Source organism: Triticum urartu, chromosome 4A (assembly GCF_056163025.1).
Source record: "Triticum urartu cultivar PI428250 chromosome 4A, HENAU_Tu73, whole genome shotgun sequence".
Classification (NCBI taxonomy): Eukaryota; Viridiplantae; Streptophyta; class Magnoliopsida; order Poales; family Poaceae; genus Triticum; species Triticum urartu.
This window is the reverse complement of record NC_141876.1, coordinates 588,460,653-588,470,124: the sequence shown is the minus strand read 5'-3', so window position 1 is coordinate 588,470,124 and position 9,472 is coordinate 588,460,653. Positions and strand designations below refer to the sequence as shown.

General features: G+C 43.9%; 1 pseudogene; it reads left to right on the top strand.

The window, feature by feature from the left end:
* Positions 1-240: 240 nt before the first annotated feature.
* On the top strand, positions 241-1,691 carry LOC147976889 (uncharacterized; annotated as a pseudogene).
* Positions 1,692-9,472: the final 7,781 nt, after the last annotated feature.

Here is a 9,472-nt window from a genome sequence, read left to right as displayed (position 1 = left end):
TCCCAGCCGCCACCCCTCTCTCCCCTGATTCTACATGGTGTCAGAGCTTGGGTTCCCAACCCCAGCAGTGGTGATGGTGGTTGGCTGGTTGTGCTTGCTGGCGATTGTCTGAGAGGAGAAGGCTTGTGTGGAAGAAGGAGAGGTGGAATCCCAGATCTGAGGGGAGGAGGTAGTAGAGAGGTGAAAGTGGGGAGCAGTGGTTGCTGGAGGTTGCTAGTGGTGTGATTCAAGATTGGAAAGATGGGGGACAACCAGGGGTTGGTAAAGGCGTTGGAGAAGCTAGCTGAGCTCATCACTGTCAAGGCGGAGGGTGTGGCTTCCCCAGGTGCGCTTGTTCCTCAGCCTGAGGTGATACAGAAAATAGAACTGATGCCAAATGAAATCAAGATGGAAGGGGTCACAAACTACCTAAGCTGGTCCAGAAGGGCATTGCTAATATTGAGGACAAAGGGGCTGGAAGGCTATGTCAGAGGGGAAGTAGATGAACCGGCGAACAGGGCAAGTGAAGAGTGGAAGAAGTGGAGTGTCATTGACTCTCTGGTGGTGGCATGGCTGCTGAACTCCTTGACCCCATCCATTGCAGCAGCCGTGGAGACTCTTCCCCATGCAGCAGAGGTATGGAAAACCCTGGAAACATTGTACTCCGGGAAAGGGAACATAATGCTTATGGCGCAGATTGAGGATAGAGTAAATGAGCTAAAACAAGGGGATAAGTCGGTGATGGAGTATGTAGCAGAATTGCAGCATTTGTGGGCTGACTTAGACCACTATGATCCACTAGAGTTACCACATTCAGAATGTATAGTTGCTACTAAGAAGTGGGTAGAGCGTAGGAGAGTGATGAAATTCTTGAAGGGACTTAGCTCATAATTTGAAGGAAGGCGTGCTGGGTTGTTTCATCAGCCAAAGCTCCCCTCGCTTGAGGAGGCAGTTGCAGCAATGGCACAGGAGGAGGTCAGGTTGAAGTTGACCAGGACTGGAGAAGCGAATGCATCTCGCTCAGCATTTACTGTGTCTGAATGGAAGGAGACAAGAGAGTGCTTCAACTGTGGAGAGAAAGGTCACATAAGCATCAATTGCACAGCACAACGCAGAGAAATACGTGGTAGGGGAAGAGGTTACGGCCGAGGTGGATACCGGGGAGTTAGAGGCAGAGGTAACTCGAGGGGTTCGAATTATTCCAGTGGCTTCAAAGCAAACTTGGCTAACTTGGCAACGCAAGAAGAAGGGACGTCAACAACCTCTCAAGGGGAGTCGAAGAGTAGAAGCCAGGAGGACAACACCTTTGGGAACTTTGCCCACTTTGTCTATACAGGGGAAGGTAACTTTGCAAATGCATCTATATCCACACATGATTTCCTTCCAGATTGGATATTAGATTCTGGAGCATCCAAGCATGTTGCGGGTACCTCAACTGAGTTTGAATCATATACTCAGTACCCAATTACACATTGTGAAGCAATACAAACTGCTGATGGCACCTCACAACTGATTAAAGGAGTTGGATCAGTTCAATGTACACCCACTATTAAATTATCTGATGTATTACATGTTCCAGCTTTTCCTGTGAACTTGCTTTCTCTAAGTGCTTTGATTGATCAGATAGATTGTCGAATAACTCTTGATAAGAAAATATGTTTGATTCAGGAGAGGATGACTGGAAGGAAACTTGGGACAGGAACCAGGCGTAGTGGATTGTGGTATATGGATTGTGATGTGTCTAGGTCTGGTGCTAGTCCTATTTTGGATGTACTAGTTGGAGTAAGTGAGACAATGGCGATGATCCATCACTGTCGCATGGGGCATATGGCTTTTGATAAGTTGAGTAAGATGTTTCCTGATGTAATGCGTGGAGTAGACAAGAGTAAGCTTGTGTGTGATGCATGTGAATATGCAAAGCACACAAGAATCTCATATTTGAGTAAGGGGCTAAGGAGTATATCCCCGTTTATGCTGATTCACTCTGATGTGTGGACATGTCCTGTTGTTTCTGTTAGTGGAATGAAATATTTTGTGACATTTATAGACTGCCACACTCGCATGACTTGGGTGTACCTCATGCGACATAAAGATGAGGTATTCCAATGTTTTCAGGAGTTTTATGCCTATGTGCGAAACCAATTTAATGTGCAGGTGCAGGTGATCAGATCTGACAATGGAACTGAATATGTAAACAAGCAATTTGGAGGTTTCCTGTCAGCACAAGGCATAATGCACCAAACATCATGTCCAGATACCCCTGCTCAGAATGGTGTTGCAGAAAGGAAAAACCGACACATTTTAGAAGTGGCTCGATCACTTATGTTCACCATGAATGTGCCAAAATTCTTGTGGAGTGAAGCTGTCATGACTGCAACGTTCCTGATCAACCGGATGCCTTCAAAAATGCTTGGTATGAAGTCCCCATGTGAGATGCTATTTGGGGAGAACAAATTCTCAGTTCCTCCGAAGTTATTTGGGTGCACCTGCTTCGTTAGAGAAAACAGACCAGCAGTGGGAAAGCTGGATCCACGAGCTGTAAAATGCATATTTGTTGGATATCCTGCAGGGCAGCGAGGCTATAAGTGTTGGAGTCCTGCTGAAAGGCGCACATGTGTAAGTTGTTGGGTAACGTAGTAATTTCAAAAAATTTCCTACGCACACGCAAGATCATGGTGATGCATACCAACGAGGGGAGAGTGTGATCTACATACCCTTGTAGACCAACAGCGGAAGCGTTAGCACAACGCGGTTGATGTAGTCGTACGTCTTCACGGCCCGACCGATCAAGCACCGAAACTACGGCACCTCCGAGTTTTAGCACACGTTCAGCTCGATGATGACCCCCGGACTCCGATCCAGCAAAGCGTCGGGGAAGAGTTTCGTCAGCACGACGGCATGGTAACGATCTTGATGTTCTATCGTTGCAGGGCTTCGCCTAAGCACCGCTACAATATTATCAAGGATTATGGTGGAAGGGGGCACCGCACACGGCTAAGAAAATGATCACGTGGATCAACTTGTGTGTCTAGGGGTGCCCCCTGCTCCTGTATATAAAGGAGCAAGGGGAGGAGGCCGGCCGGCCCCTATAGGCATGCCAGGAGGAGTCCTCCTCCTAGTAGGGGGAAAGAAGTGTGGAAGGAGAAGGAAAGGGGGGCGCCGCCCCCCCTCTCCTAGTCCAATTCGGACCAAGGGGGGAGGAGGCGCGCAGCCCACCCTGGCGCCCTTCTCTCTCTCCACTAAGGCCCATATGGCCCATTACTACTCCCGGTAGGGTTCCGGTAACCCTCCGGCTCTCCGGTTTTCTCCGAAATCACCCGGAACACTTCCGGTGTCCGAATATAGCCGTCCAATATATCAATCTTTATGTCTCGACCATTTCGAGACTCCTCGTTATGTCCGTGATCACATCCGGGACTCCGAACTAACTTCGGTACATCAAAACTCATAAAATCATAATATAACTGTCATCAAAACCTTAAGCATGCGGACCCTACGGGTTCGAGAACAATGTAGACATGACCGAGACATGTCTCCGGTCAATAACCAATAGCGTAACCTGGATGCTCATATTGGCTCCCACATATTCTACGAACATCTTTATCGGTCAGACCGCATAACAACATACGTTGTTCCCTTTGTCATTGGTATGTTACTTGCCCGAGATTCGATCGTCGGTATCTCAATACCTAGTTCAATCTCGTTACCCGCAAGTCTCTTTACTCGTTTCGTAATACATCATCTCGCAACCAACTCATTAGTTGCAATGCTTGCAAGGCTTATGTGATGTGCATTACCGAGAGGGCCCAGAGATACCTCTCCGACAATCGGAGTGACAAATCCTAATCTCGAAATACGCCAACCCAACATTTACCTTTGGAGACACCTGTAGAGCTCCTTTATAATCACCCAGTTACGTTGTGACGTTTGGTAGCACACAAAGTGTTCCTCTGGAAAACGCGAGTTGCATAATCTCATAGTCATAGGAACATGTATAAGTCATGAAGAAAGCAATAGCAACATACTAAACGATCGGGTGCTAAGCTAATGGAATGGGTCATGTCAATCACATCATTCTTCTAATAATGTGATCCCGTTGATCGGATGACAACACATGTCTATGGTTAGGAAACATAACCATCTTTGATTAACGAGCTAGTCAAGTAGAGGCATACTAGTGACGTTTAGTTTGTCTATGTATTCACACAAGTATTATGTTTCCGGATAATACAATTCTAGCATGAATAATAAATATTTATCATGATATAAGGAAATAAAATAATAACATTATTATTGCCTCTAGGGCATATTTCCTTCAGTCTCCCACTTGCACTAGAGTCAATAATCTAGATTACACTGTAATGATTCTAACACCCATGGAGCTTTGGTGCTGATCATGTTTTGCTCGTGGAAGAGGCTTAGTCGACGGGTCTGCTACATTCAGACCCATATGTATCTTGCAAATCTCTATGTCTCCCACCTGGACTATATCCCGCATGGAATTGAAGCGTCTCTTGATGTGCTTGGTTCTCTTGTGAAATCTGGATTCCTTTGCCAAGGCAATTGCACCAGTATTGTCACAAAAGATTTTCATTGGACCCGATGCACTACGTATGACACCTAGATCAGATATGAACTCCTTCATCCAGACTCCTTCGTTTACTGCTTCCGAAGCAGCTATGTACTCTGCTTCACATGTAGATCCCGCCACAACACTTTGTTTAGAACTGCACTAACTGACAGCTCCACCGTTTAATGTAAACACGTATCCGGTTTGTGATTTAGAATCGTCCGGATCAGTGTCAAAGCTTGCATCAACGTAACCATTTACGATGAGCTCTTTGTCACCTCCATATATGAGAAACATATCCTTAGTCCTTTTCAGGTATTTCAGGATGTTCTTGACCGCTGTCCAGTGATCCACTCCTGGATTACTTTGGTACCTCCCTGCTAGACTTATAGCAAGACACACATCAGGTCTGGTACACAGCATTGCATACATGATAGAGCCTATGGCTGAAGCATAGGGAACATCTTTCATTTTCTCTCTATCTTCTGCATTGGTCGGGGATTGAGTCTTACTCAATTTCACACCTTGTAACACAGGCAAGAATCCTTTCTTTGCTTGATCCATTTTGAACTTCTTCAAAACTTTGTCAAGGTATGTGCTTTGTGAAAGTCCAATTAAGCGTCTTGATCTATCTCTATAGATCTTAATGCCCAATATGTAAGCAGCTTCACCGAGGTCTTTCATTGAAAAACTCTTATTCAAGTATCCCTTTATGCTATCCAGAAATTCTATATCATTTCTGATTAGCAATATGTCATCTACATATAATATCAGAAATGCTACAGAGCTCCCACTCACTTTCTTGTAAATACAGACTTCTCCAAAAGTCTGTACAAAACCAAATGCTTTGATCACACTATCAAAGCGTTTATTCCAACTCCGAGAGGCTTGCACCAGTCCATAAATGGATCGCTGGAGCTTGCACACTTTGTTAGCTCCCTTTGGATCGACAAAACCTTCCGGTTGCATCATATACAACTCTTCTTGCAGAAATCCATTCAGGAATGCAGTTTTGACATCCATCTGCCAAATTTCATAATCATAAAATGCGGCAATTGCTAACATGATTCGGACAGACTTAAGCATCGCTATGGGTGAGAAGGTCTCATCGTAGTCAATCCCTTGAACTTGTCAAAAACCTTTTGCGACAAGTCGAGCTTTGTAGACAGTAACATTACCGTCAGCGTCAGTCTTCTTCTTAAAGATCCATTTATTCTCAATTGCTTGCCGATCATTGGGCAAGTCAACCAAAGTCCATACTTGTTCTCATACATGGATCCCATCTCAGATTTCATGGCTTCAAGCCATTTTGCGGAATCTGGGCTCATCATCGCTTCTCCATAGTTCGTAGGTTCATCATGATCTAGTAGCATGACTTCCAGAATAGGATAACCGTACCATTCTGGTGCGGATCTTACTCTGGTTGATCTACGAGGTTCAGTAGTATCTTGTTCTGAAGCTTCATGATCATCATCATTAGCTTCCTCACTTATTGGTGTAGGTGTCACAGAAACTGGTTTCTGTGATGTACTACTTTCCAATAAGGGACCAAGTACATTTACCTCATCAAGTTCTACTTTCCTCCCACTCACTTCTTTCGAGGGAAACTCCTTCTCTAGAAAGTTTCCGAATTTAGCAACAAAGGTTTTTCCTTCGGATCTGTGATAGAAGGTGTATCCAATAGTTTCCTTTGGATATCCTATGAAGACACATTTCTCCGATTTGGGTTCGAGCTTATCAGGTTGAAGCTTTTTCACATAACCATCGCAACCCCAAACTTTTAGAAACGACAACTTTGGTTTCTTGCCAAACCACAGTTCATAAGGCGTCGTCTCAACGGATTTTGATGGTGCCCTATGTAACGTGAATGCGGCCGTCTCTAGAGCATAACCCCAAAACGATAGCGGTAAATCAGTAAGAGACATCATAGATCGCACCATATCTAGTAAAGTACGATTACGACATTCGGACACACCATTACGCTGTGGTATTCCGGGTGGCGTGAGTTGCGAAACTATTCCGCATTGTTTCAAATGTATACCAAACTCGTAACTCAAATATTCTCCTCCACGATCAGATCGTAGGAATTTTATTTTCTTGTTACGATGATTTTCAACTTCACTCTGAAATTCTTTGAACTTTTCAAATGTTTCAGACTTATGTTTCATTAAATAGATATACCCATATCTGCTTAAGTCATCTGTGAAGGTGAGAAAATAACGATATCCGCCACGAGCCTCAACATTCATCGGACCACATACATCTGTATGTATGATTTCCAGCAAATCTGTTGCTCTCTCCATAGTACCGGAGAACGGTGTTTTTGTCATCTTACCCATAAGGCACGGTTCGCAAATACCAAGTGATTCATAATCAAGTGGTTCCAAAAGCCCATCAGTATGGAGTTTCTTCATGCGCTTTACACCGATATGACCCAAACGACAGTGCCACAAATAAGTTGCACTATCATTATCAACTCTGCATCTTTTGGCTTCAACATTATGAATATGTGTGTCACTACTATCGAGATTCAATAAGAATAGACCACTCTATAAGGGTGCATGACCATAAAAGATATTACTCATATAAATAGAACAACCATTATTCTCTGATTTAAATGAATAACCGTTTTGCATCAAACAAGATCCAGATATAATGTTCATGCTTAACGTTGGCACCAAATAACAATTATTTAGGTCTAATACTAATCCCGAAGGTAGATGTAGAGGTAGCGTGCCGACCGCGATCACATCGACTTTGGAACCATTTCCCACGCGCATCGTCACCTCGTCCTTAGCCAATCTTCGCTTAATCCGTAGTCCCTGTTTCGAGTTGCAAATATTAGCAACAGAACCAGTATCAAATACCCAGGTGCTACTGCGAGCATTAGTAAGGTACACATCAATAACATGTATATCACATATACCTTTGTTCACCTTGCCATCCTTCTTATCCGCCAAATACTTGGGGCAGTTCCGCTTCCAGTGACCAGTCTGCTTGCAGTAGAAGCACTCAGTTTCAGGCTTAGGTCCAGGTTTGGGTTTCTTCTCTTGAGTAGAAACTTGCTTGCTGTTCTTTTTGAAGTTCCCCTTCTTCTTTCCTTTGCCCTTTTTCTTGAAACTAGTGGTCTTGTTGACCATCAACACTTGATGCTCCTTCTTGATTTCTACCTCCGCAGCTTTCAGCATTGCGAAGAACTCGGGAATAATCTTATTCATCCCTTGCATATTATAGTTCATCACGAAGCTCTTGTAGCTTGGTGGCAGTGATTGGAGAATTTTGTCAATGACGCAATCATCTGGAAGATTAACTCCCAATTGAATCAAGTGATTATTATACCCAGACATTTTGAGTATATGCTCACTAACAGAACTGTTCTCCTCCATCTTGCAGCTATAGAACTTATTGGAGACTTCATATCTCTCAATCCGGGCATTTGCTTGAAATTTTTACTTCAACTCCTGGAACATCTCATATGCTCCATGACGTTCAAAACGTCGTTGAAGTCCCGATTCTAAGACGTAAAGCATGGCACACTGAACTATCGAGTAGTCATTAGCTTTGCTCTGCCAGACGTTCATAACATCTGGTGTTGCTCCAGCAGCAGGCCTGGCACCCAGCGATGCTTCCAGGACGTAATTCTTCTATGCAGCAATGAGGATAATCCTCAAGTTATGGACCCAATCCGTGTAATTGCTACCATCATCTTTCAACTTTGCTTTCTCAAGGAACGCATTAAAATTCAATGGAACAATAGCATGGGCCATCTATCTACAATCAAACATAAATAAGCAAGATACTATCAGGTACTAAGTTCATGATAAATTTAGGTTCAATTAATCATATTATTAAAGAACTCCCACTTAGATAGACATCCCTCTAATCCTCTAAGTGATTACGTGATCCAAATCAACTAAACCATGTCCGATCATCACGTGAGATGGAGTAGTTTCATTGGTGAACATCACTATGTTGATCATATCTACTATATGATTCACGCTCGACCTTTCGGTCTCCGTGTTCCGAGACCATATCTGTATATGCTTGGCTCGTCAAGTATAACCTGAGTATTCCGCGTGTGCAACTGTTTTGCACCCGTTGTATTTGAACGTAGAGCCTATCACACCCGATCATCACGTGGTGTCTCAGCACGAAGAACTTTTGCAACGGTGCATACTCAGGGAGAACACTTCTTGATAATTAGTGAGAGATCATCTTATAATGCTACCTTCAATCAAAGCAAGATAAGATGCATAAAAGATAAACATCACATGCAATCAATATAAGTGATATGATATGGCCATCATCTTCTTGTACTTGTGATCTCCATCTCCGAAGTACCGTCATGATCACCATCGTCACCGGCGCGACACCTTGATCATCATCGTAGCATCGTTGTCGTCTCGCCAATCTTATGCTTCCACGACTATCGCTACCGTTTAGTGATAATGTAAAGCATTACAGCGCAGTTGCATTGCATACAATAAAGCGACAACCATATGGCTCCTGCCAGTTGCCGATAACTTGGTTACAAAACATGATCATCTCATACAATAAATTTTAGCATCATGTCTTGACCATATCACATCACAACATGCCCTGCAAAAACAAGTTAGACGTCCTCTACTTTGTTGTTGCAAGTTTTACGTGGCTGCTACGGGCTTAAGCAAGAACCAATCTTACCTACGCATCAAAACCACAATGATAGTTTGTCAAGTTGGTGTTGTTTTAACCTTCGCAAGGACCGGGCGTAGCCACACTCGGTTCAACTAAAGTTGGAGAAACTGACACCCGCTAGCCACCTTTGTGCAAAGCACGTCGGGAGAACCGGTCTCGCGTAAGCATACGCGTAATGTCGGTCTGGGCCGCTTCGTCCAACATTACCGCCGAACCAAAGTATGACATGCCGGTAAGCAGTATGAC